This window comes from Plecotus auritus (assembly GCF_963455305.1).
Source record: "Plecotus auritus genome assembly, chromosome: 11".
Classification (NCBI taxonomy): Eukaryota; Metazoa; Chordata; class Mammalia; order Chiroptera; family Vespertilionidae; genus Plecotus; species Plecotus auritus.
Genome location: NC_137777.1, coordinates 41,898,192 through 41,924,163, shown reverse-complemented (window position 1 = coordinate 41,924,163; position 25,972 = coordinate 41,898,192). Strand labels below are relative to the sequence as shown.

General features: G+C 39.7%; 1 protein-coding gene across 2 annotated transcripts in view; it reads right to left on the bottom strand.

Moving 5' to 3' along the window:
- KCNB2 (potassium voltage-gated channel subfamily B member 2) overlaps positions 1 to 23,495 on the bottom strand; it is a 378,957-nt gene extending 355,462 nt beyond the window's left edge. The window contains exons 1-2 of one of the 2 annotated variants that reach the window (XM_080647135.1): positions 23,140 to 23,495; positions 22,247 to 22,475 (exon numbers count right to left, since the gene is read on the bottom strand). The gene's annotated coding sequence lies outside the window, so the exon portion shown is untranslated. Of the gene's footprint in view, positions 1 to 22,246; positions 22,834 to 23,139 lie in introns of those variants that run through there. The other variant, XM_080647134.1, reaches the window with a different exon arrangement.
- Positions 23,496 to 25,972: the final 2,477 nt, after the last annotated feature.

The following is a 25,972-nucleotide window of genomic DNA, read 5'->3' as shown; positions in this document are numbered from 1 at the left end:
CACCCTTTGTCTTAAATAATTTCACACTCATGACTTAGAGTGACTTTTCCTTTCTGTAGAGTATGTGTCTCAAATGAGGAGAGGTCATAAGAGTTAAATTTCAAAAGATCTTCTTTACTGATCAAGAACTTGCTATTATAAGAAATCTAGTGTTGATTACAAACCCCACAGTAAAAGATAGACTGAAATGCAATGCCCTTTCTTCAAAGCAAGGGTAGAGAAACTCAGAGAGGGAGGATGTGGCCTGTCGATTTGATTTTCTAAAGATCTAAAGATGATGCGCTCTGATTGTTTCTGTGGCTAAAATTTTTTGATTCTCCCTTGGCAGAATGCTCTGCCTGTTACCTGATAAGAAGTGAGGGCTCAAAGGCACAAATTCCTGAGCAGTTGAAGAGCTGTAAACAGCGCACAGCACAAGCCCTGATCAGCAATCTAAACTCACGGGGCCTTTCTGTCTCCCTGACTGTCATTATCCTCCCTTTTCTCTCTTCCTCTGTGGTTTTTCTCTCCCACCGTGCCCTATCTCTATCTCCCCACACACTGCTTATCTTTCTTCCGTGCCTCTCCTTCTCTTCCTAGCCAGTTCCCTGGATCTTTCTATCCTCAGAGCCTCTTAACCAACCACAAAACCAAACTCTGTATTTTCAAACTTGTCCACACCTCATAAGGTTCCGTAGATCCTTATGATGAAAACCTCCTGAGCTGAAAAATGCCATGTCTCTCTCCAGAAGAGAGAAACATCTACCCCGAGTTGTTTTTTTATGAGAGGTTGTATGAGATAACAAAAGGGGGCGCTGCTCTGAGGCCCAGGACCCCGGGTCCAGGTGGGCTGACCTGCATCATAATATCTCAGAGTCCATAAAAACATTCTCTTATGTCTAGTTTATGAAGCAAAGGTGGTTTTCATAATTCATTTCAAGAACCCTCTGTTACTTGTCAGAGCTTGAAACAGACTATATTTCAAACATAAAAGTTTCATTTATTTTACTTAGTGTTTAGTTGCTTTTCTAATTTTTCAGTTTTAGTCTATGTTCGTTGGTGGCACACTAATTTTACTTCTAACGATGAATTGGTCAGTTCCTGCTCAGTTAGGGACCATGTCTTGCCACTCCTAAGAGCTTGTAAAATTTATGTTTTTAATTTTGGTAATTAAACTGGATATGATGCTATGTTTTCTCACATATAGTGTTATAAGTGAAACCCCCTAAGAATTCATCATGTAATTCAATGTAGCATATATAAGTATAATACAAAATGTAATAATTCACTGTGTCAATGTTATGCAACCTTGTAGAATTTATATAAATTGTTACAAACATTTAAGAATGCACATTTTTAATGTAAAGGGCAAAATCTCAGTTTGTTGATTTACTTTACCTCACTCGGTCAATTAGAAGTCAAGCTTGCAACAGTCGGTGGACCCGTGCAAATGGAGTAAACATCCCTTCATTAGGCTGTTAGAGAGGAAAGTGACGCCTTAAACACTAAACAACAACAAACATTCTGATTTTGCACAGCTGCACCGTGCTCCTACCAGCAGCATAGAATTATGCTGCCACCCATTCAGGCCCCAACCTGACAAAACACAACTTTCTGATCATGGCATGGTAATTACAGCCTGAGACTGCAGGTTTGAAGGGAGCAGGGTGCGGGGGGTACTGTAGTCTCAAAAATACTACCATTATAGCATATACTTGACACGTCCTTAGAGTGGCTAGGCAGGGTAAGGGTCCTAGGAAGATGAAAAGCGGGTCTTTCTAAAAATCCAAGAGATGCGTAACTTTTTGTTTCTCTGTTGCTCCTACACGCCCAGCAGGCATTTGCAAACAGGCAGCTCAGAGACCTTTAAGTCTAAGTCACTCTGTGCACAGCTCTAAAGCATTTCTTACATGTTCATGTATGGTGTTAAACAGTAAAGGCATCTTTTTTTTTCCTAACAGCTGTTTCTGCTTCAAAGAGTCACAAAGATTACTTGCAGTAAGGCACTGTAACTATTAGTTGGATTATAATCAATCAATGCTTTTAAAAAGACAAATTAGTACTCGCTGAAATTTTAAAAAGCATCTCCAGAATTTACTAATGGAAAAACCATAAAATTTTAACAGGTGAAAACAAAGCAAATTTATTTGAGAAAGATAGGTAGCGTTTTAAAGTAAGGTCTTGGAATCTTTCAGCTATCCTATGAAATGCAACAAACCTGCTGCATTACTTTAGAACAGGGCCCGGCTAATATGGTGCTTACCAGAGGGAAACGGGGGTGGGGGAGGTGGAAGAGGGCAAAGGGGGGATAAGTGACTTGGGGTAGTGAACACACAATACACTGTACAAATGATGTATTATAGAATTGTACATCTGAAATCTATATAATTTTATTAGCCAATGTCACACCAATATTCAATTAAAAATATTAATGAACTCCACAGTTTATTGTTTTTTAATATGTCAATAACTAAAACACTGTCCTTGTCCTTTTTCTGCAATCAAAGGCTGCTAATATCAATCTGTTCCTTGACTTTAGCACAACTGTTTACTCCTTAGTGTGTGTGTTGTTTTTTTTAAATCCAGGACTCTTATCCTTGATATAACCGATGCTTTTTTTAGATACACTAAAACAAAATCCTAAAAGCTTTACTTTCAGTGGTCAAAGGAAGTGTTGTGTTGCAGTAAGAGGAGAAGACAATAAGTAGAATATGTAATATGAGTATCTTTCAATATCATAGATGCCTCCAAATAACCACATTATAAATAAACTATTTTATTTAGACACATAATATGATTTTTATTCATCAGAATAGAGAACTATTTAAAGACTTAGATCCTCTATATGTGTTTGCTATAATTACTGAATTAAACCCTCAGTTTGCCTTTAGAAAAATGACCTTTAAAAGACTTAGCTGACAAAAAAAGTCCTTTCGTACTCTGAAAAATGTAATACTGACGTTAGACCTTAGTTAGACCTTTTCCAAACTACCAGGTATAGTTGTGGCTGGAAATTTCCAGTCTGTTTCAAAACACACTCAAAAAGGCTCAAACTTTTCTGTGAACTTTCAGCCATTCAGCTGGCGGGAGATGTTCTATTATGGCAGTTCAAGTGCCCTTTACGTTGGGACCCAAGAGGGGTTCTTTTAAATGTCTCCTTTTGGGAAAGTCTTCCTTGACTCACAAAGGAGTGAAGGGGATAAATAAAAATCAAAGGTGATGAGAAAAGTGAAAAAGGAAACCAAGAGAGAAACTGTTGGTGCCACTGAAATGGATGAGAAACAGGGCTGTCCACTCTGGAATGTTCTGATAAAAGAAGTCACAAGCTTCACTTGCTACTTGCTGTTCTATGTGGACAGCCTTCTATTTGCATGCTTGACTTAAATCTCATATTCCTCTGGGGGTCTTCTGGCATCAGTTAGATTAGGCCTCTATGAAACAAAGTAAAAAGTGTTCATGGAGTTTGGATAGGATTTGAATATTTTGATATGTTTCTTCCAATAAAATTAGCTTTCAAGTCCTGAAATGATGGGTCTGGAATGTTCAGTGATAAGATTCTTGACAAGGGATGTTTCTCAGTTGGGCTCCATTTAACAGTAAAAATACACTTTCCAATTGCATTCTGTCCCCTCACTTCACCAGAATCAAACACATTATATAGACAATGTGGCTTTTTCAGCTAAAATACTGAGTCTGATTTGAGATTAGTCCCTATGACTTAAACATTACACCATGCTTTATATACCTCCATGTGTGGAGACTAGAAGCACAGAACATGGCAGAAGGGACTGGGATCTGATCTGGTCCAATTTCCTTATTTACAGCTTTCAGAACTGAGCTCCAGTGAGGTCATGTGACTTGGCTGACCTCTGGTACTTGCTCAAATTGAACTAGAACCAGATCTGTAGATGCCTATAGAAGTCTCTTTCCTTTACACCCCATTTATTAGCCTTGCATTTTACCTTCTAGTCAAATTTTTTAAAAAGCTTTATTTCTTTGTCTATTCCTGTGTCAAAATATTGATTCCAACTATTCTAAGTTGAGATGTGTTATCTCCTATATGCTGTTTGTTTCTCTAAAGGGCAATGGCTGTAGGCAGGCACCTTGACCAGCTGGCTCTGAAGAGTGGTGCCTTTCACAGAATCGCTTTCATGCTCTCTGCTTCCCTAGTTTGAGTTTTTATGGTTGCTCCCTACTTCTGCTCCTGACCCCTCCAGCCACTTCTGCATCCTGTGCCCCAGCACAAGCAGATCGGGGCTATTTCTTGCAGAAGGCACTCCCATGCTCCCTGCTCTCATGATAAACACATCATCCAAAGACTGCAAAGTCTGTCCCTACTTATCTCTGAAGTTCTATCACGTACCTTGCTCCCTCTCTCTCTCTTTTAGCTTTTTCTTTCTTTCCATGTGTGTAGGGAATCTGCACACCTTCTCTTTCCACCCCTGTTCATGTGTTGGTATCAACTCAAGTATAGCCTCCTGGTGTCCTTGATTATACAAAACTAGAGGCCTGATACACGAAGATTCGTGCAAGAATGGGCCTTCCTTCTCCTGGCTGCCAGCACCACCTTCGCTCCGGCCCAGAGCTGTCTTTCCACCTTCCTGCCTTCCCAAGCTGCACAGAGGCCCAGAGCAGCTGGGGTGGTGCCGACCACCTGCGCCATCACCATGGCGACAACACAAGCGTCCCACCCCAACCCCGGCCGCTCGGCACCTGCCTATGCAAATTAACCCACCATCTTTGTTGGGTTAATTTACATACTCACTCCTGATTGGCTGGTGGGCATCACAAAGGTACGTCAATTTGTATCTTTCTCTTTTATTAGTGTAGATTCCTCCTGTCTTAGGAGCTTATATAGGCCCAGCCAGTGTGGCTCAGTGGTTCAACATTGACTTATGAACTAGAAGGGCACAATTTGATTCCAGATCAGGGCACACGCCCGGGTTGCAGGCTTGATTCCCAGTGTGAGGCATGCAGGAGGCAGCCAACGAATGATTCTCATCATTGATGTTTCTATCTCTCTCCCTCTCCATTCCTCTCTGAAACCAATAAAGATATATTTTTTAAAAAAAGAACTTATATAGTATCAGGTGCCTTTTACCTGGAGCACTTGTCACAACAGTTTTATATTTTTGGAGATAAGTATTTTATTATTTGATTAATATCTAATCTCCCCACTAGACTTTGTTTCTTGAGGGCACAGATCATATTTTATCTTATAATTTTATCCTGAGTGCCTGGTATATTGTGGACAATAGATATATAGTAGGCAATTAATATCTATTTCAATAATACATATTAGTTGAATAGAAAAAGTAAATAAGACTTATATTTTATTTGAAAATCATTTTCCTTCTATTCCACCTACCTCACATTACATGCCACTCCCCAAATCCAACATGACTTTTATGTATGAAATGCTCTTTTCCACAGTCTCTATCTGATAAACTCTTACTTATTACTCGAGGTCAAGAACAAATATCTTATCTAGGGAGAATTAATCTCTTGTGCCACAATGGGCTAAAAGTTTGTTCTACCTACTATAATATGCTTTTCTCATTGTAGCATAACTATTAGCTTAGAATTCTTCCATATTCATTCATTCTGCAAATATTTATGAGGTCTTACTCTGCTAGAGGCAGAGTCTCTGACACCGTGGAGCTTGCCTGTTAGAGGAGGTAGACAGACATTTGACATGCAAACACAAGAGTAACTAAGTATGGTTGTGACAAAAGCTACAGTGGAGAAGAAAAAGGTGGATATGAGATCTAACTGAAAACACCTCTTGGTTGTGTGTTCTTAAACGTGATGAACACATCTTGTCCATACTTGCATCTTTGGTACACAAGTACTTAATAAATGTTTGTGGATTATCCAAAAGAATGAGTTGTTGAAAGAATGAGTGCTTTGAATAATGAATTTCAAAGCACTATTATCCTTTTTGTTGTTGTTGTTGTTAAATGTTTTGGTTAACATAATCAAATGTCAGTTTATTGTGGTGACTTCCAATTTGCTTAGAAGTTTTGCTGGCCCTGATTTGCCTGGGTTTAAATAAAAGCTAGGTTTTTTGGAACTATGTAGGAAGAAGTGATAAATAAGACTCTCTAATAATTACTGCTGACCCAAAATGGAATATGCTGCTGCCTCAGAATACTACTGGGCCCAGGAATGTTCTAGCAGACCCCAGGTAACTACCTGTCAGTAGGCACAGAGGCAACTTCTCTGTTGAGAGATTGACAAGATTGCCTCCAAAATGTCTTCCATCAATGAAATTTTAAGGTTCTATGAGATTGTGGTGTGAATGCTACCCAACCACACATTCCTTTGGAAAGATGATGATGAACAGGAGAAAGTTCACTCTTGTCAATTTCTTAAGTTTAAAATTTGACAAAAGTGAATTTTCTATTTCTTAGCTTCCACTCATTGTTAGGAAAAACATTCAAGCCAGCGAAGCCAATATGATAAAATTTCTACCAATAAAGGAATAAAGTAAAATGAATATAGTGAATCCAACTGCCATGTGAAGACTTTAAAAGAAAGGCAAACTTGAGTCAAAGGAATGACCCTACAGTAATGGAAATACAAGGAGAGCAGTATTTGGGTTGGAAAATAACAAAGTAAAGGGCAGCAATTTTTTCTATGCATTCGAAGCATAATATGTAAGCGGCCACATTTTCAGACTCAAAGCAGATTGCTGCCAAAATTCACCCCAGGATGCTCAGCGCAGCCACATCCACGGGTACCTTTCCTGACTGAGCATATTCAAAATAATGTGTTCTGGCCTCTAGAATGAACACAACAACAACACAGTTTCTAACAAATCAATGGGATCCTTCATTAATGGAACTAATTTTTAAAAATCAGAATGTGTCACAACTAATTGTATGCTTGATTTTTTTGTGTGTGTGTGCATTAAGGACAAAAGGGAGGAGAGGAGGTTCACTGAATAGAGACATCCATCTTCACATCCCTCATGAATGTTTTTCATCCACTCTGTCATCAGTGAGGATCATTAAACAACATTTTTAAAGCAGCCATCTGTGTGTGGCGCTTTATAAATATTCCTCCCTTGGTCCCTGCCCCCTTCTCAATCTACCATGTGTCTCTGTTGGGTAAAATGCTTGGGGAGCCACAATGATAATAAATAATTAATGGTAAGAACGTTAAGGCAGATGGATGAGATGACCTACTAGCATCTATGAATCTTAGGATTTTAAATTTTACTGCTAATAATATAATTTAGCACAATTTGATAAGAAAATATCAAATCAAGCATTTGATGAGGAAAATGAGTTCATCATATTCCATCAACATTTTCTAAAATAAAAATGTGAAAATTAGGGACCACAGATGGGCTGACTGAAGCCCCGAGTTCATGTGACTTGTACCAGATGATACAGTCTTGGAATAAATAATTTGAAAAACAGTGAGAAAGAATCATAAAAATTATGATCACAACAGTGTAATAGGGAATGTTACTTTGGACCAAGGGTGAAAATATTCAGAAATAAAGAAGAGCTATTGTTTTCATTGAAAGAAGGAGCTTGGTTAAGGATCAAGAAATTGTGGATGTTTTCCCCTATTTTCAGTTCTTTAATGTTGTTATACTATTTTTTAATTTTTTCTTCAAGGAAAGGACTAATTCTAGATTTAGAGATGGTGATACCTGAAGTACTCTTTTTCAGCTCTGCAAGCTTCCTATAGGCAGGATCAAAATAAAAGAGCATGTCAGTAAAACATAAGCCAGAGCTATGGGATTCTGATTTGTGATCTAGATTTTATTTCAGCTTAATATCAAAATGTCCATAAGTAGAAATTATAGTTCGTAGGAGGTGGGAATATTCTTGGAGTTGTATCTAAAGGAGAGCCAAAGTTATGTTTTTGTGTATGAATTTGGTTAATTATAATCATTTTCACCATCTACCACATAATGAGTGATCAGTACAGCACACAGTGCTTATCCCATTAAATCCTCATAATGAGAATTCGCATTAATTCCCAACCACCATGGGGTCAGTATTTTATCTTTGATTTACAGATAAAGAAACTGAGGTTCAGAAAGGTGAGTTCCTTGCTCAAGATAACACAACTAGCAAGTGCTGGTTCCAGGATCCAATCCAGTATTATCTTAAATTAAAGCGGATGTTCTTAACCTCCTGATGCTAGGGATTTTCCTTGAATGGCAGGCTTCTAGATGCTTCAAATGATAAATAAATGGAAATATGGGACCAATATTGGGCGATCTTTTTAACATGTTATAGAAGAAGGGAAGGATGGACCTCAATAATTCCTGTGCCATTACATCAATCCTTTGACCTGAGTGGCTTGCATAAAATATATTAAAGGTTCTAATTTTTTATGGATAAAGACAGTAGGTTTGGCAACTGTTTCAGCAATTCTAAGTTTTTTAAAACTAACAAATTTTAGTATCTGACTTTCAAAAGTCATGCTATTAGTCTCAATATTGGAGATTTATAGTCAAGATAGATTCTTAAATCGTATTTTTTAAAAATGTTGCAAATATAAAATTCATAGTATTTGAAAGGACAACACTGGTATATTCAAATGATCTTCCCAGGAACTAGAAACCACATTTCTTGTTCCTAAACCCATGTTCTTCCCACTAGCCCTTGCCACCTCAGGACACCAAAAAAAAATATAAAATTAGAACGATGAAAGAGAAAAAAAGGTGGAGCAAGAGCAGTGGGATTACAGATATTGCCTGCTTTCGGAAGGTTTGATTTGCAAGCTGCTAGAGCTCTGAACTGTGCTGTGAGCAGCTGTGCTTTATCTCAGTTTATTTTGTGCATTTGTTAGAAAGATGTGTCCTAAGGCAGTTGCTCCTTCACTTTATGCAATTTCGGATTACAAAAGGTTTCATAGCAATGCTTTACTTTCAGATCTTAGGGGACACCTGTATTTCACATTCTGCTAAACCTATAAATACTGATGAGTTGAATCTATTTATTAACGATTCCTGACTGCACCACAATCTGTAATTTCTACTATTCCAATAAGGGCCAGAATGGAAAAAGACCATGAACTATAAATAACACATACTGATTTAGAGCCATTATTCCTTTTTTCATTCCCTCCCTTCCTTCCGAAACAATACCTTACTTGGTTATCATCATAAACTGAGTGCACATGATAGAAAATTAGGCAACGTAGCTCTTGCTCTCAAGGAAGCTACAGAAATACTACAAAGAATATTACAGAAATTTTTGGATTTGTGAACCTAAGTAGTGTTCTGATCTACACATGCTGATGTAAAGGAAGAGAGAAGTATAAAATAGCAGCAAATGATGCAGATGTCTTAATTCGGGGGCCTTGTAGACTATCATCTTCATTTACGGGAGTTATAGCCTTAGCCTTAGATAAGGTCTTAGGTAAACTAATGAATTAAGTGAATTAATGAGTCAAATGTATTTCATTAATTCATTCAAGTATATTTATTGAGCACCTACTACATATCAAGCACTAGGTTCCAGATGTTATAAAATGCCTGAAAAAAAAATGGCTCCTTAGATAAGAGAGAACAGTTTTGTAATTTTATATTATTATGTTAAATTTGTCTTATTAAATGTAAGATGGTAATGACAATGAATGTCCACTCTCAGCTTTTATTGTGTAGCAAAATTACAAAATGTGTTTTTAATGAATACTACATACTGGTTATGTTTATCTGACTTTCGACTTGAAATTAAAATGGCTTAAATATCTATCATGTAGAAAGTTTTAACTCTAGTAATCCAAAAACACTTTAATCAGAAATCCATTTTATATCTAATTAAAGTACATTGCTGCTTATTTTCCTTCTAACTCTTAAAAAGGTTAGCAGAACAAATTGCTCACTATGTATTCTAAAGACACCATAATTTAATATCCTAGAAAACTTAAACCAGATTTATTTTCCTGTTCTATAAATAAGGAAATTGAAGTATATGATTTTCCTGATTTCTAAGATTCTCAGATTACCTAATGGTTTACTTAATTTTTCATGCTAAAATTCAGTCATAGGCATACCATTTATCTTGAACGTTTTTTAAATTACAAAGCAATCATGGCAGACACACAAATTGTATGAACTGAGTAACCTGAATCTTGGACTATTCCTATAGCATCGTGTTTCCCCCCATTTTAATATGGAGTGGTTGGGTAATCTCTTGGGTTTCTAAACTGCTTGAGGTTGGTCTGAGAGAGCCTGTTTTAACTCCTACCCAAACATATGGCCTTAGAACAGTCTTATAGGAGAAAAGAATCAATCCTACACCAGACCCAAGAAATGATGACCCATCTCCAACTCTGTTTGAGAATCCTAAAATATTTTATAGGGAACTCACCAAAGGGGGTATGATTAATATTTTTTAAGATTTTAAGAAGGGCATGGGGGGGTGTATGCACACGCACATATACACATACATACAACTTAGGGAAAGTTGTCCACTCTGTTTGGACATTTGATTTTTTTTTTACCTGTAAAATTAAAGGAACACAGTAGTAATCTCTAAAATCCCAACCAATTAAATTTATGTTGTAATGTATTAGTTGCATAGATATTGTCTAAGAGTTTAAATTTGTATTGTCTAATGTGGTATCCACTAGCTACATGAACCACTTAAACTTAAATAAATTAAAATAAAATAAAATGGCTTCCTAGATTTTTAAAATATGGGGGAAAACCTTACCATAATGCTCTACTTTAGCTCTCTCTACATATTACAAACTATGTTTATTATGCTGGAAAGCAAGTATTTTGCTGGGCCTGAATGAAACCAGACACCAAGTTTAATAAGGAGCTTTTTAATAGCTCCTAAGCTTTCTATGTGCACTCTTTCTACAAAGCCTAATGAAAATACTCTCCTTAGATTTAGAAAAAACTAGGATTCCAAATTTAAAATGACATTTATCTCAAAAGTAAATTAAAATTTAATGATCGTCTGATTAATAATTGTGATTTTATGAACTGGAGACATTTAGCATGAAAGCCCCAAGATGCATTTGTTCTAAGCCGTACAGACTAGGGAGAAAGACTAAAGATGAACCAGCTTCTTTAAAATGTTACTTTACTGGTCTATTTCAGAATTTTGTCTACTAAACAGCACTTTCTCCTTCTGGTGTAATCTGCCTGGACGGAAAGCCTTTCATTTGTGAAAATCAGGACAAGGAATTCAAGAGATCCTACCCAGGGGAACTTTCAAAGACTTAAAAGCAACTATAATGTTACCTTGGTGATAACTATTTAAAAAAAACACACAGTGTAATACTTCACTTTACATTCTTTACATAAACACTGAAGTTATTATAGCTGCTAAATCTCCAAAAATGTATCAGTTGGCATGTCAAGAGTTTTCATCATTTCAGAGATTTCTTTTTGTTTTTGCTAATGATCTGAAATGATAAAACAGCTTTTGTAAATAAGCACAAAAGAAAAGAAATCAATATGCATAAGAATAGGAACTTGTTAAAGGACACAGTGCTGGGTTTGTGTCATTTTAGAGGTTAGGAAGGAAACAGTAACAGAGGAAGAAGGAGAGAGAGAGAGAGAAGAGAAGAGGGAACAACAAAAAAAAAGAAAGAAATCCTGTTTGGGAAAAGTGGGCGTGAGAAAGCATTTAAGGTCACGTTACATAGATACTTGCAAAGATAATGTTCTCCACTTGTATAATGTTTTACATTTTGTACAGATCTCATAAAGAAATGCCTTCAATAAAGAATAATTCCTACAGATGGAAACAAGACATAGAACATTCAGATCTCTTCACAAGTATGTTCCTGGGAGATAGATACTCATCAGAGTCAAAGAAGGCCTTGGACTCCAGAGGGGGTTACACATTTATGTATGGTTAATTGGTTGTAAATGGATATTTCTAGAATTTATACCATACTGCTTTGGAAATGGAGAGCTTCCGAAAGTAATTCATGCTAATAATAGTCCAGGCCTGTACTGTCTGGTATTGCAACCACTAGCCACAGATGGCTATTTGAATTTAAATTAAATTTAAAATTTAATTCCTCAGTCTCACAAGTCCAACAGCTTATGTGGCTACTGGCTACTGTAAAAGGGAGCAGAGACTAGAAAATTTTCATCATCACACCAAGTTCTAGTGGAAAGCACGGGTCTAGACAACCTTGCCGTGGAGTGGTGAGGCTGAATTCTATTCTGAAACAGGGATATGGGAGGAACATTCTCTTGGGTGTGCTATGTTCTGCCTTGAATGTATCTCATCCCACCAGTTGCCTCCATTCTAACTTCCACCTACAAACTCTGCTCCATCGTAGAATGTGGGACCATCCTGGCCCTTGTCTAGAAGAATGTCAAGAGTATGTGAGCATAAATGGTTCAGACCATGGCCTGGCACTCCAGCCTCAGGGCAATTTGCTCTGGTCTTCCTCCACCCCACCCCACCCTGGCACCTGTTGTGGTAACTGCATTTCAGGTGCTGCCTTGTGACCTAGAACCTCACTTGGGTCCCGGGCTCTGTCCATTCCTTCACTCACTGATTCCACAAATAAACAATGAGCACCAGCTATGGGCCTCCAGTTGTGGAGATGCTGTGGGTAACATAGAGAGTAAGAAGGACAGTCCCTGTCTTTACTGAGCTTACATTCTCACACAGGAAAATGACAGTAAATAAGCAAATACCCACAATTTATAGTTATCATTGGGGTAAGTGCTGCAAGGGAGAATTCGGGGTCTAAGGACAGAATAATGGAGAGACCTACCCTATTCTAGGTGCACTTGGCTACTAATGTTCTATGTTTGCTTTCAGAGATACAAGTCCTGTGAGGGTCAAGACCAATTTGGTTTAACCTGGACCAAGAAGGGTGCTTTACATATGACAATGCTTAATAAATATTTGCGTGTCTTTTAAGAAAAAAAGTTGGCTACAATTTCTAGCTAGTTGGACTATGTAAGAGAAGGCATTAAGTTCTCTTTGAGAAAGAACCACTGCTTTATTTTGGACCATAATGGACTGTTTGGCTATTATGGGTAAGTGCCGTTGTGGGCTTGCCCACCAAGTTCACTGGCACCTTGAAAAAGATACAGGAAAAATCCTAGCTGAAGGGATGTGAGGAAGAGTCCAGAGGAAGAGAGGAATCTACCACCTGGCTGAATCCCCAAGGAGATCCAGGCCAGTGAGCAAACCCCTACGGTGAGAAATGACAAATACACTTCTAGGAGAAATGACATGTAACATTCAATTAGAATTACCATCCTTTATCCCAAAGCACTCAGCCAGGGTTTGTTAGATACAAGAGCCAATAGTGAAGTTCAGAGAATGAAGGAAGATGTGTGGTAGTCCCAGAAGTCTGGGTGGAAAGCCGAAGAGAAGACAGGAGTGAGGTGGGGGAGATGCCATCACAGTGTGGATTAGCAAGCCAGTGAATGAAATTCAAACCACTCCCCCTAATTTATTCTAGAGGAAGATGACTATGACAGGGATGGCTAATGTCTATCGAAATGCATGCTTCATCTTTGTAACAGGAAGTTGTCACTGAGAAGCTCGTGTTAAGCCGAGGATGTCATTCCCCAGGCCCCCTGCATCATAGTGGGCATTTGACTAGTTTTCATCAGTGGAATATAAGAAGTGCTGTTGTCATCACTTCTGGGCCAGATGTTTAAGAAGTAGGTATGTCTTTCATTCCTTTTCTCCCCACACATATCCATATTTCTGTTTCTCTCTCTCTCTTCTCTGTCTCTCTCTCTTTCTCTCTCTGATAATGTGAGTGAGAAATAAACTTCATTTTATGTTAAGACACTAACAGTTCAGTTTATTTCAGCAGCCATCATCATGCTAACTTATTCTGAAAGTGATACCTTGAAGTGGGTGCTGGCTTTACACAAAATAGAAATATGTGGTGTTGGTCACTGGCAAGGAAACGGATGTAGAAGACGGGAGGCCTGGAAGCCCGTTATGCCCTGGAAAAACTGCACTAACTTAGAGGGCAGAGCTCTAGCTCTAGAGAAATGTCTGGCAAGAGCCAGAATGCTAATGTGTGATGGTTGCTTCCACTGCCTGTATTACGGTATTACAAGAAAATGGATAAGTTCAGGAAAAAAATGCTCCTTTGACAGCAGAAATAAGGGGGACTAGCTAAACTCTAGAAAGGCAAGACTATAAAACTGAACAGTCCACTCCTTCTGGGACTCTAATGGTGAGGAATAACACTGCAAAAGACTTTGAAAAGCAGATGTCCATTAAGACTTCCCAGTTAGATAAAGTGACTCCACCTTGAACTAGAGATCTGATTAATGAAGTTACCCTACAACGTAAGCCTGTTGTTTCCAGATGACCACAAAATAATACCTTGTGAGATGTGATCAAAGAAATGAAGCAGGTTCAAAAATGATCAATAGTAGCGAGTTGTGTGACTGACAGCAAATAGATAAGAAACCTACAAAGATTTTGAAAGAATTGTATTGTCAAAGAAATTGGGAGCCTGGCTTAAAAAAAAAAAGAAAAAGAGCAGTGACTATAAAACAAACTCTAGGAATCCAAACTTGGACCAGAAACAAACAGGCTGGGAAAGTTATGTATCTCCCAAAGAAGACATACTTCCCAATACCCACTTGGGATGTGGCTATGAGAATAATGGACAAGGAGGAAGCTCTCAGAGGGTGGCCAGGGCTACCAGGGACAATGAAGAAAGGGGTTCTTCCAAGACAGCAAAACCAGGGTTTAATAAAGAACATTTCCCCACTGTTAGGGAGGAGATCTTCAGCAATGTCTAGTGGGATTTCTTCCATGCTTTGGGTCGACTGCTCTGTCCCCATTCTTCCCTTTTCCAAATGGGAATTTTGAATGCAATTATTATATTGTGTGATGGGAGGGAAATAATCTGCCTTTTAGTATAAAGGTTTCTGTACAACAAGGGGCCATATCCAGATTTAATTGGGGGGGGGGAGATGGAATCAGGATCATCCATAGAACCTGAAATTGAGGAGGATGCTGTGACCAAGAGCAATTCAGACAGTCTCCTGGCATGAGGTTTTCCTACATGTGGCCAGAGGGACTAGAGAATATGATACAAATAGCTGTTTAACCACATTTGTCTTTCTCCTTCTGTGCTACAGAAATGGTGCTGGGGAGTGGCTGCCCAGCCAGGGGCTACATAGGCCCCTCTCTGTATGAAGATGGAACCATGAGATTATCTTACCAAGGGAAAGCAAGGTGTGTCACTTCCTGGATGTGCCTCCTCTATGCTCATTTCTTCCATGGCTGCCAGCTAGATGCAGAGAACTCCATGTCCTTAGTGTAGACAGAAAGAACCTGGGTTCCCGAATTACTTCACAAAACATACATATTGGACTCCCATCTGAGCAAAAACTAAACTTCCACTCTATTAACCACTGAAACAAGGAGGTTTATTAGAGAGGTTTGAGTTACCTCAGTTAATACAATGACTTTGAAGAAGAAAGAGGGAGGCTTAAGTCTGCTATTATGACTCGTGTTGGGGCTGAAAGAGTTAGAGTTACGTAGGTTACTTTTCCCGCTGAAGGTCAGTCCTGGACCTTATGCCAGCTGTGTTCCTCAACAGCCTCTCAGCTAGTGTCCTAGGTATCAATCTTCTCTTATATTCCATCTTCCTCATGCTAGTTCAGAGACTGTCCCCCAATAAAAGTGGACCATGTCACTCTATGTAAAATTGCAGCTGACTCCCACTGCCTGTCCTACAGATTAAAATCCAAATGATTCAGCATCACATACATCACCTTTCACATTTTATCCCCAACCTTCTTTTTTTTTAAAACATGTTTTTTTTTTTTTTATTATTGACTTCAGAGAGATGAAGGGAGAGGGAGAGAGAGAAAGATAGAAACATCAATGATGAGAGAGAATCATTGATTGGTGCCTCCTGCACGCCACCGCCCCCCTCCAACGCCCCTTCACTGGGAATCGAGCCCACAACTTGGGCATATGCCCCGACGAGGAATCAAACCATGACCTCCTGGTTCATGGGTCAACACTCAATCACTAAGTCACACGGGCCAGCCCCAACCTTCTGCTTCAGTCTGATCTCCCTTAACTTCTGTATCAGCCAAGCCCTTTTATGACACTGCTTTGCAAATGCTGTTCCCTCTGCTAGACTATTATCCATCTGCCTCCTTTTTAGCCTGGAGAATGTGCACCCCTCTCTTTAAAATAAATCAGCTTAGGTGTCACTTCATCTGTGGAATCTCATCTGTCACTCCCACGTAGAAAATGAAACTCTGACGGTTATGATCAGATCAGCCAGCCTGATGTTTCTAATGTTCAGTAACCTAAGTGGCTTAACTTTGCTGTTGTTTATTATTTAGTCAGCCTCTAAATTTATATCCTTACTAAAAACTTCAGAGTTCTGCTTTTTCAAAATAGCCCAATTATGCATTAGAATTGGACTGGCTTCCTTCAATGAGAGGATATACCAATAATTAGTGTTTGGATGGGACTAACATGGTCCTTTTGAGTGAGTTTTTGAAAATTGTTAAGTATGTGGAAGGCAAGGGCCAGGAATGCAAGAAACTACAACTGTGGGCAGAAATTCTGTATCCTCCATAACTTTTATGCTTCTCATGAGACACATATGTAAATGAAAAAAATTATCTGTAACTAGCTCCTCACCTGTTGTACATAAAATATTTTTCCATAGAAATATTCTAGGAATATAACTACCATACTTGGAGATTACCAAGATTTGCTCACCATTTTGGAAAGGCACATCACCAACAAAACACTGCTCCTGATAACTGATTCACTAACACAACACCCACATCTGTTTACCATCAGCTGTCACGCTCAACAAATGTATTTACTTTGTTCTTCCAACAAAATGCCAAGTACTGAAACGTGTCACCAATATTCAATTAAATATTTTCTCTTAATTCCAAATTTACACATTTTAAGTAGCAAGCAACTGACTGCTTTATTTTATCTTTTAGTACAGTTACACCCAAACGTATACATAGTGATATACCTACAATTTTCGTAAGCTGCTTTCTTTTCTTTCTTCTATTACAGGTAGAGAATTTATATTGGTTTTTAAAACATTACATATGTAGATAGGTTATGTTATTAACATTTCAGGAAAGTAAAAGGGATATTACAAAACAGTGTTTATAAAAAGGAGGCTTTGGGTCTGACTGAGTAGAGAATCATGACCAAATACACCTAAGAACTCAAAGAAACCCTATTTTTTTCTCATGGGATGCAGCTGTTAGGCACCTACTCAGTTGAATTGCCTCTCTGCTCCTCCAATAGTATTTTAGACATGTTGTCATGATTTATTTGTCTACCCGTGCAGGCTGTGATCTATGTCCCTGACACCTAGCTTAGGGCTTGGCACAGAGAAGGAGCTCAGCGGGTACCTTGAGGATGAAATAACAAATGAGAGTCTTGAAGAGATATTCAGTCCCTGGCTCTTGTGCTAGAACTCTAAATCAATTATTCAACATATTCCCTATAACAATATTATAAAGCTGTCTTCATTCTGCCTGATGTCAGAGATAGTTATGTCCACATTCTCCTCCCTGGGGGCCCTCTGTACCCCACATAGAAAAAGCTAGTAGCTGTGAGGAAAATAAAAATGTCATCTATCATGAGGATGTATCTAAATATTTGAATGTATGGCATTCTGCAGATAATATTTGGTCATTTTACCTTATAAATTTAATCCAGATGGCATTTTTTCACATAAAAAGAAGCAGTAGCTATTTATAAAGAATTTGGACTTCAAATATTAAACTTTTCTTGATGAAAATCTAAATAATTATTTGATTTATGCTTACATGATTTTATTATAGTTATTTTATCATTTAATAAAATAAATGCATTTTAGACAATATACTAGAAAGTAATTCTGTTAAGTGACTATTTCAATTACCATGAACATATCAGGGATACATTTTACAGAGAAAAAAATGGGGACATGGGTAAAAGGAAATTCTATTGTAAAACTATTGGTAATAATTTTCTTTTTCATATAATCCTACAAATAATAAATCTGAAAAATGTTTATAATACTATGTTTTATTCAAACTAAGTCACAGAATTTTTAAAGAATTTAAAATGAAAATACGGCAAATAAGCATTAGACACTGATTAGTCAGATCATTTGTCTCAGCCATCCTTGTTCTTGTTAAAAAAATATTTTTATTGATTTCAGAGGTAAAGAGAGAGAGAAAGAGAAAGATCAATGATGAGAATCTTCAATGATGAGAATCTTTGATCAGCTGCTTTCTGAATGCCCCCTACTGGCTATGGTGCTCGCAAACCGGGCATGTGCCCTGACCAGGAATCAAACCATGATCTCCTGGTTCACAGGTCACTGCTCAACCACTGACTGAGCCATGTGGGCCAGGCTCAGCCATCCTTGCTCTGGTAGTCACTGTAAAGGCAGTACTTACTAATATTTTAGCATTCTGATAAAAGTCCACCCATCTTTTAAAAATCAGTCTCTAATTAAACTACCTTCTTATTTCTAATTAATGTTGAAAATTTGGGGGGTTTTCCATTTAAAATAAAGTCCCTGCTTTTCATCTTTTCCAAGTATCCCCTGTAATAATAACTATGTTATCTTTCAGTAGGTAGAGCTCCGACTAAATCTACAAGCTGCACACATCTTTCTTATCCTGCCTGACATCACACTTGTTAATACTTCTCAATATCAGTGGTGACGTGGAGCCAGAATACCTGAATATGAGTTCCATTTACTTCCTATGTGACTTTAGACAAGAAAAAAATCTTTGTACTTTAATTTTCATAACTATATAATAAAGAGTATTAGTAACAGCTGCCTCATAGGGTGATTGTGAGAATTAAAATATTTAATATTTGTAAACACTTAAAACATCTCCTGGCTCAAGTATTTGCTATAATAATAATAATAATAAAAGTAAATTAATTCTTATTATACAGCAATAATTATTAAAATATAACATAGCCCTGGCCAGTATGTTTCAGTGGTTAGAGTGTGGGCCCATACATTGAAGGGTCGGTGGTTCAATTCCCAGTCAAGGGCATGTACTGGGGTTGCAGATTCGATTATATAACATAAATATTTATAATGTTTTAATTTCATTTAAAATTTAAAATTAATTATTTTAATTAGTTACCATTATTGTTTTCTAATCATTTCCCAATGCACAGACTGTGGTGAATTTCATGATCCTCTTCATGAATCTGCCTTAAGAATCAACTAAGTATGAAATTGCTAAGTGCACTTCTGTATGCAAGAGATCCCAGATTTAACATGAGTCTAAATAGTTATTCAAGTTTTACTCTCTACTGTAAAATTTCCTTGAGGGGCATGACTGTGTTTTCTACCTGTTTCACAACTGTTACAGTCTAATCAAGCACTCTTCTCTTAATACATACTAATGAGTGATAAAGGAGTTAATGAATGAGTGGATACATGACATTAAGTCGGACAGTATAGAGAGGTACAATCCAGCCTACAGGAACAGGCATTTCCCCTTACAGATAATGTAATAGGGTTTGGCTTACCCAGGCCAAGGAGCCCCTGGCCTCACACACTTGACCTTCTGCCTAACAACCTGGGCTTGCAGTAACAAGTTGGTGGGAATATATATTTAAGAAGCACAAGGAGGAAATAAGCAATGAGCAAGAATGGGCTACAGGTACCAAGATACTTGTAGTACCTGACTAAAAACTTGAAGACTGTGTTGCTCTATGAAGTTGGTTTTATCATTTTGGGAGTAGAAAAGCCATAAACTCTTACAAAGTACTCTGAACTTAAGAAAAATTACATACAAAGCATTTGCACTCTCCACTTTTCTGAAACACTTGTAAAAATAATAAAGGCATCATGATTGTATGCAAAACCCACCTGACAAAGCAAATCTCAAACAGTATTTCATTCTGAAGTAAATAAATGTCTTAACCTTATAGATTTACCATCAAATGTACATGAGAAGATGTCCTATCAACTTTAAGGAGATTCCTTAGGAATTAGTCTCTAAGGGGTTGCAGATTTTAAGGAACTAATTATTCCTTATAATTTATCAAGAAAATAATGCATTCGGTCAAAATAAAACATCTTGTAAGTTTCCTACATTTTTACCAGTAATTTGGTCTACTTTCATAACATATATGCATGCATACCAGTCTCTAGAATACCATTTCAAAACACCAGATATAAATTCAAGAAAAAAAATACTTTTTCAATGTTCAACCAAGATTTCCCACAGATATGCAGGCAATGTGCAAAAAACCTGGACAGATATGCTTTTAAATGGCCAACAAATGTGACTGAACACATAACCTGTCGTTTTGGTTTTTCTAGCAATCTCATTTTCTTACCATACTGGAAATTAGAAGGCTGAGTTCATATTCACAGATGCTCCAAGGTATCAACAAGGAAACTTAAAAAGCCAAACAGAAAGGTAATCATTTTCACTAACCTTTTCTGAATATTCAGTAAACATGCGTGCTTGAAAAGGTGGGGATTTGGAGAAACGTGAAATTGGAAATCGTTTCAACTGATGCCTGGTATGATACTGTCTAGAAAAACAGGAGAAAAATAAAAGAGACACTAGCATTCTCAAAGTGGCAGGCAGTGGAGTTATTTTCTGGAGCCAGGGTGTGTTTGAGAATGAGGGAGATCTGGGAACACGGACACGGAGAGGGGAAGGTGAAGGTGAAAAGGAGGAAGAAGCAAAGACAACTGCCAGGCGAGCCACTCCTTTCTCCAGGAGTCTGTAGAGCCAGGAAAGGGAAAAGAGGACATTAGACAAGATTCTGTTGGTGATGAACTGGTCTGAACCTGACCCTCAGAGGGAGGGGGCCATAGTATCTACTTAGTGGAAGCATATTAACTCCTTTAGGTGAAGAGAATAATTTTCATTCAGTGGGGGAAAAAGTTACTTATGCATTGGACCCTCAGATTTTCAGAAAATCCATGGAACCATACAAGTAAGCACATCATATGGGTCCTACATCAAAAAACCACCACCTCTAGCAGCAATTAAATACATATATACATTTATAATATGCCAAATCACTGAATTGTTTAAGTTTGGGTTAATTTAAGAACCAAGAACTCTCTAGTCTAGATGTCTGTAGATCTTATTACGTATTGCAAGTAAGCTTTGGACAACTTTATATTTGTTGACTCATACACACAAACACATACACACACCCCTCAAAAGAGTGAAATATATAAAGTAAAACTTTATTTTATACAGTATAATTTTTTAAATATTACCCTCTTTTTCAAAACCTTTCCTCTAAGTTACTCAGTACTGACAAGTTAGACTTTAGATCTTTGACTGGAATTTACCTTTCTCTTGTCCTATGAAATACAATATTTCCATTGATATTTATTGTCCCACACAATACTACATGTTTAAAAACAACAAATTCTTGCTTTTCCTTTGAGCTGAGCTTGAAAAATCAAATGCCCAACAAAATCCAAAAACCAATCACTGCAAAAAAAATAAATGTGAAATGCTACTTAAGAATTGACATTATTGCATAACTTGATTAGAAGAAATGTTGAACCTGCGTGAAATTAACCCAGTGTACATCTCTGCACCGTAAATATTCCAGTGTAATCTTATATCTATTACTGTATCACTTGTGCAGCCCTAAGGGATGCATAAATGGCATGTGTGTGCACACTGCACACTGACAAGTTTTATGAATGAATACACAAAACACTCATAATTCGAGAAAATGGATGGCAGTACATTGTTTGGAAAATGGTCATTAAGCACTGGAAGCAAATGATGAGGCAAATGGTTGGTGTCTTTGGTTCCATTCAGGGCAACTGTATTCCCCAAACCCCTAGCCCAGTGTTTTGGAAACAGCCTTGGGGCTCTTCCCTTAGAGACTCCGAGACTCCTTCAGCCTCCCAGGAACCTGCTACAGAACGAAGACCTCGCAGTGCCTGAAGAATAACATGCACGCACTGCTTCTGTGTGCTGAGGGCTGTTCATAAATCAGAGACATCACATTCCCTAAATCCGGCCCCACAAGTGTGTGCATGTGAGTGTGGCATTTACCAACAAACGAACAGAAGGCAGCAGAGCTCATCTCCTAGAAATAACATTTCCTACCCCTTCCCAGGCAGGCTGATCTGAAGCTTTTCGGGGGGCTAAGACTTGAGCGCCTTTCCCTCAGCTTTGTGTGTAAGTCCACTGGGCACCATATGGCAGTTTCCAATTTCTTTAGACTGGCTAGGCTGCCCACGATGGTTCATTATTAAAGGAAAAACCCTTCGGAGAGCAGCAATCCACCTACCCCACCACAACCCCCCAACTTACCTAGCTCCCATAGACCTGTTCAGCAGGCACCACAAAGGGCTGAGGGATTCCCCGTTCCCTCGGGACTCCTCTCCCTGCGACGATCCCCTTCGCCAATGATGTGTTGCTGGAAATCCCCCTCCCCTCCACCGAGAGGAGGGTCTCCCCGGCTGGCTGGAGCTCCAGGCGTGGCGTCTTCCCTCCTCTCTTTAATCCCTGACTCTGGTTCACGATCTCCACTAGGAAGGCTCTAAGGAGAGACGGCGGGAGGAAGCTAAGGAATCCTTAAAAAGAAAAATAATCTTCACCGATCTTCACCCACTTCCCCATGCGGGTCCCCATCCCCCTGCTGCCGCCGCCGCCCGGCAAGAGAGAGCTGGGATCGCACGGGAAAAATCGAGCGACGCTGAGCTCGTCGAGCCACCGGGGAGTTACCGCTCGCTCGGGGACCCGCGGCGCAGCGGCGGCCGGCGGGGGCGGAGGGTGGTGGGTGCTTGGTGGGTGTGTGTCTGTGGCGGAGCCCGAGGAGAGGCTGGGCGCGGGAGGCGAGGCGGGGCGCTCGGGGGCGCCGGCCCGGCGCGCACACCCGCCCGCCGCCACCCCACCTCGCGCTCCGCCTCCTCCCGGGCTCCGCGCACCCTCGGGAAGGAGCGGCCGCCGCCTTCTCCTCCTCCTGGGCTCTCGCAGCGCTAGGGGTGAGCTGCGGGCCCAGGTGGCCGGGCTGCGCGGCCGGCTGGACACCGCCAGGGACGTCAAGGCTCGGCCTGGCAGCGCGGGAGCTGTGCGTTGGACCGGGGACAGCGCCTCCGAGCCCGGGGCGCGGCCGGCGCGGGCGCCGCCCACACCTCGGCGGCGCCACCCTCTCCTCCTGCGCGCCCGCTGCTCCCGCAGCCCAGGCCCGACTCCACACCCACCTGCTTTCCCCGTGGCTCTCCCTCTTGCGGTGCTGGAGGGTCCGCAATCCGCGAGGCCGGGAAAGCCCTGGACGCCCCGCCGAGACACGCTCAGGAGGCTTCGCGGGATTCCCGGGGCCCTTCTGCTTCCAGCGGTGGGCTCCCCCGCGCCAGCCCCTGCACGACCCTACCCAGGGCCCGCTGCTCGACTCGGGAAATGGGGCAAGGAGAGATCGCTCCTGAGTGATGGGGCCCGGAGGATTTTTCCTGCAGGTAGACCAGGAACGCAGAGAGGACCCGACTTTCCTCTGAACAACTCGAGCTCTGCTCGGGGGCGTAGTCAGCCCCAGGAACCCCGCTTTCCTGGGTCTGTGAGAAAAGCCGGGTTGGTGGCAGCCTTAACTCTCGCTTCCCACAGGGGCGCTATTTATACTCAGGCTTTCTTTGATTTGCCCGCTCTCCCAGCCACCTGGAAAACTGTGCCAAGTTCCTCCCTGGCGCGACCTTAGATGGACACCCAGACCTTTCCCTACCTCCAGGGCGCGCGCATAAAGACAGGAGGTACTTGAATAATGTCACTGGCTTTCCAGGTTTCTGACCCCTATGCTCCCTAACAGGTACGAGGTAGAGACAGACTCACAGCTAATTACAGGGCTTTCAGGGAAACAATGTAACTTGAAATACCCTTTAAAAAAGAACGTAGACCAACCATGGCAGTGTATTTAAAGCTGGGGCGCCCTTCCGAGTTTCTTTAGGCCAAGGAAGATGGCTGTTGAAGAAGGTGCAAATACACCGCTTTAAACATATCTTATTTAATCCTTGCTTCTGTTTCGGCCCTGATATGCTCTGGGAAGCACTATATGGAGGTTTCTCACACGTAAGCTTCCCGCACCTCCCATGGTCCTTACCTTGTGCTGCGTGGTTTTTTCAGGTGCCAGAGTTGGGTGGGATGTTTAGTATAGACGCCATGGGCCTCCGCTGCCCAGGACCTGTCCGGGTTCTTTTCTCTCCTAGGGGCTTCTCCAGTTTGAACCCTGGGAAGAGGAAGAGCACTCCCAGATTCCCAGACCTTTATCACCCCCACCCCCTGACCTGTTTCCAAGCTTCAGCTCCAACTTTCCAGGAACCTGCGGGATGTCCACTCCTGCAACTCCAGTCTTTCCACCCTCCATGCTTTTCACCTACTTCCTGCAGATTACTCTCCCCCAACCACAACCCTGACCATATCATTTATCTGTTCACAAATGTTCTCCAGCTTCCCATTCCCTACCAATGGCGCCTGCACACTTCTGTGCTGGTGCACGTGGCAGGTGCACGTGGCAGGTGCACGTGGCAGGTGCACGTGGCAGGTGCACGTGGCAGGTGCAAACTCACCCCACCTCGAGACCCCTCCCCTTCGACCTCCATAGCACATGTGGGAAGTATCTTTTAAAAGACCTACCACCTCTGCTTCCTACAGAATATATGATCTTTCTTTGTGCATGTCTTAGGGCTTTAAATAAATTCCTCCAGGGTGGATTCCATATCACTTTGTTAACATTAATTACATTTAACTCAAAGACACACGTGTAAGAGATACCTATTCATTCAACAAACTTTTCTCAGCACTCAATATTTACTAAATAAATGGAACTTACAAAATAGTTTAAGTCTAGAAAGACTACTTAAGATTAATTTCAGGTGTGCCTAAATTTAAGCGGTATGATCTTTAGTAAATTTTGCATGTGGTGAAAATCCCCTCTCTTTATCAGCCCTACATCAATATTACTGATCACCTTATTGAGAATTTAATTATTTGACAAGTATACGTTTAAAATATTTTCCCCTTAAATTTCCATTAGAGTTTGGAAATCTGAATCCATTTTCCTACAAAGTAGACATTAGTAAAAAGAGCAAAGTAACTATTGGCTAAAAGACATTGCTGCTATCACCAGATCTGGAGGTGGAGTGTTAGGAGTAGATTATCCATTAACACCTGTGTGTATCTGTAAGCATGCAATGATATGGAACAAGTCTTTGGAAATAAAATCTAATTCCATTTACTAAGTTACTTATAGCACAAATGGGTTATGAGAATAACCCTTAGTATACAGATTGTTTGGAATAGCTGAGTTCCCCATATGCACAGCTTGAATTCCGGATGGCTTCAAAGACTCTTGTGCTGATTATCAGCATGTGGTTCCACTGCCTTTGTATATATAATTTAGTATTTTTTCAGTTGTTCTCCAAAGGAAAAATTAAAATGATATAGCTGAAAAGACAGACATGTTTTCATTCAAGACATCTTTTTTAAAAACCTTTATTGGTATTTATAGAAATTTTCCTTTTGCTTGTATTTCAATTTCCCAGATTTGCCTTTAGATTTGATGAAATTATATTAATCATAAAGGGGAGAAATATCTGTTAGTATATCAAAATGTTTCACTCATAATGCTTGGTAAAATACATAAATTTAATTTAAGTTTAACCTGAGATACGCTTATGCACATCAGTCGATACAATTTAGATGAAGAATGTGTTTCCTCATACATTACAATGCTGTTGTGTTGGAATATATATGTATATACATATACAACATCAAACATAATGTTTGGGGAATTTTTTTGTTGAATAAAGTATTGAAAAATATTTAATACAATCTGAATAACATCTCTACTGACTATGCTTAAATTTTTCAGGTTGGAGTTTTCATTGGCAAATTGACTTGCAGAGAGAGCCTGTATAGTTTAAAACAAGTAGAGAAGGCAAGAGAGTGAACATATTTTAAATGTTAAAAGCATAAGGGTATTCCTAGCTGGTTTGGCTCAGTGGACAGAGCATCAGCCTTCGGACTGAAGGGTCCTGGGTTCATTTC